Below are 3,258 nucleotides of genomic sequence, written 5' to 3' on the forward strand. Positions count from 1 at the left end.
GTCTTTTCTGGGCCACTACGCGTCCAGATGTGTGAGACAAACTGAGAGGGTGGGCGCAGATTCACGCTGGGTCGTCGAGTTAAGTAGTGATAGTATTGACAGGTGTTCATCCAGCCAACTTTATACAGCAGTCTGTCAGGTCTCAGGGTTGCACTGCGTGCAAGCGAAAACGCTGATGCCAGATCAAGCGGTTACGACTGATGTGTTGGACTGCGGGGAGCTGCTGCTGCGGCGGCGCCATGTGGGGTGGGAGCCGAAGATGGAGGAGGTCAGTCCACCCCGAACCTCCAGGGTTTCGCCGGCTATGTACCCCCACGCCTACTCGTTGCCTCCCTGTCGTGTGCTTGGGTGCTTCATTTCCTGATGCCGAGCAGCAATGCACCAGTAACCTCCCTCCCCTCCCCCTACCCCGTCATTCCTAGTCAACAGTTTTCTGACCGGTTTGATGTGGCCCATCACGAATTCCTCTCTCTGCCAACCTCTTCATCTCAGTATGGCAATGTATCCTACGTCCTCACTTATTTGCTCAATGTATGAGGGTTGGTTGGTTTGTGGGATTGGAGGGACCAGACTGCTAGGGCCATCGGTCCTCTGTTCCAAAACTTCAAACACCCACAAAGAATAAAAACGGACAATGGAGATGACAAGAGGCAACACAGGACAAGAAAGACTCAGACAGAGATCAGACAAAAGGAATTAAAAGCACACAGAGTGTGACAGTGGTTGGCCGAACATAGAGACAAAAAAGGAAAAGCCAACCACCTAGAAACACACTAAATAACCCAGTCTGATATCGTAGGGTAAAGGCCAGACAACATGAAGACTGATAAACATTTAGATCAAGTGGTAAAAGCCCCATGCCCGCATAAAACGCAAAACTAAGCCTGTCATGGCAGTGTCATCTGTTAAAAGGGCAGGGAGCGTATCAGGCAGCGCAAACGTCTGCCGGAGAACATTTAAAAGGGGACAGGCCAACAAAATGTGGACCGCCGTCAAAACCGACCCGCAGCGACATAGAGGCGGATTCCCTGCGAGTGGCTCGCACGGATGACCGCCACACATTCGTCGTCTGCTTGATAGCACGGAGTTTGTTTGGTGTGGTCAGGTTGCGCCATTAAGCGTACCAAACCGCGAACACTTTGCGGCGGAAGACTGCTCGCAAATCGGTCCAGAGATGGTTTACTGGTGGCCTGTTTGGCCAGGCGGTCAACATGTTCATTGCCCGGTATCCCAACATGGCCTGGGGTCCACATGAAGATCACTGAGCGTCCGCTCCTGTAGAGGGCAGAAAGAGACTCCTGCATTAACAATACCAAAGGACGCCTAGGGAAGCACTGGTCGAGGGCTTGTAGGCTGCTTAAGGAGTCACTACAAAGGACGTAGGATTCACCAGAGCAGGAGCGGATATGGTGAAGAGGGCGATAGATGGCAACCAGCTCAGCAGTGAGAACGCTGCAGCCATCCAGCAAGGAGCATTGTTCTGTATGGTCAACGTGAGCGTAAGCAAAGCCAACAAGACCGTCGACCAGTGAGCCATCAGTGTATATGATGTCTGAGCCCCCAAACTCGCCAAGAACAGAGAGAAAAGTCCGGCAGAGGATCTCAGGTGGGACTGATCCTTTGGGGCCAAGCCATAGGTCCAGCCGAAGCTGCAGCAATGTATGAGGGGGAGTGTTCATTGCAGTTGACAAAAAATTTACAAATGTTAGAGCACAGCAATGAGTCGTCCTTTTCTTCCAGGTTTTATTTCGCAAATATAGATTTCGTGTAGTGCCTATCCATTATCAATGCACTAAGTCATTGGCCTTCTTGGTCGTGCGTCTGTCACAATTCTTTCAGTTGAAAGACTTGTGACAGACGCCCGAACAACAGAGAACTGACATGTATTGAGGCTATAATATACTGCATTGATAATTCCTAGGCACTAGCCGAAATCTAGACTTGCGAAATAAAACCTGCAAGAGAAGGACGACGGAATTCTATCATTTGTAAATCATATCACAGTCGCTGAGTGCACCCATGTTCCTAATGGAAGGTAACCTGATGACAGAAATATTGTCTCCACTGAGACTGAAGTTGAGTGTGACATATGAAGTCATCTGATCGCGTATAACCCGTGTAGGTGAAACCAAGTTAATTGTTGGATGTTTTTACCGGCCACCCGTCTCTGCTGTGACTGTACTAGAGTCATTCGAAGAAAGTCTACGGTCAACAGCGCATAAATACCCAGATCGTGATTCCTCGCGGGTGTTTTGGGGGGGGGGGGGGGGGTACAGACGGTCACGCGAAATATTTTTGAACACGTTTTCTGAACATTGTCTTGACCAGCTAGCAAGCCCGCCCACACTCAATGATGTAAATATTTTAGACCTTGTAGCTAGTAACAGGGCGCACCTCATAGAAACGGAGATTAGCGATCATGGTTTCATCAAAGCACGTACCGTTGCGAAAGTTAATAAATTAGTCAAGAGCGCTAGGAGAGTATTTCTGCTAGATACAACACAATCAGTTATTGAGATGTATCTGAGACAGTTAACTGCCATCACATACTTCCAGTAAGATGAATGTAGAGAAATTATAGGTAAATTTTAAGCAGATTGTAAATCGTGATCTGAAGAGTTACGTGCCCAGTAGGTGCCATAATGGATGGAAAAGACCCACCATTGTTTAATAACGAATTAGACGGATACTGAGGAAACAGAGGCTACTGCAACTCGGTTCAAAAGTGAACGCACAAATGACGACAAGCGAAGGTCAGTAAACATTCGTGCGTCTCTGAAAAGACCTGTGGGCGAAGCATACAACTACCACCGCTAGGTTTAAGTAGTTCTAGGGGACTGATGACCTCAGAAGTTAAGTCCCGTTGTGCTCAGAGCCATTTGAACCATTTGGGAAGTTATTCACTATGTTTTGACAGATGTCTTAACATCCTGTGCCTCCTTCTTGTCAGTGTTTTCCGTATCACGCTTTCTTCGTTTATTTTCTGGAGAACCTCCTCATTTCTAACCTTACCAGTCCGCGAAATTTCCAAAATTTTTTTGTTGCACCACATCTCAAATGCTTCGATTCTCTTCTGTTCCGATTTACCCAGAGTCCATGTTTCTCTACCATACAATGCTGTGCTCCCAACGAACATACTCAGATTTTTTCCTCAAATTTAAGCCTATGTTTGATAATGGTACTCTACCTCGTCCAGGACTGCCCTTTTTCCAATGATAGTTTGCCTTTTATATCTTCCTCGCTCCGTCCATGATGGCT

Source organism: Schistocerca piceifrons, chromosome 9, assembly GCF_021461385.2.
Source record: "Schistocerca piceifrons isolate TAMUIC-IGC-003096 chromosome 9, iqSchPice1.1, whole genome shotgun sequence".
In the NCBI taxonomy this organism is placed as follows: Eukaryota; Metazoa; Arthropoda; class Insecta; order Orthoptera; family Acrididae; genus Schistocerca; species Schistocerca piceifrons.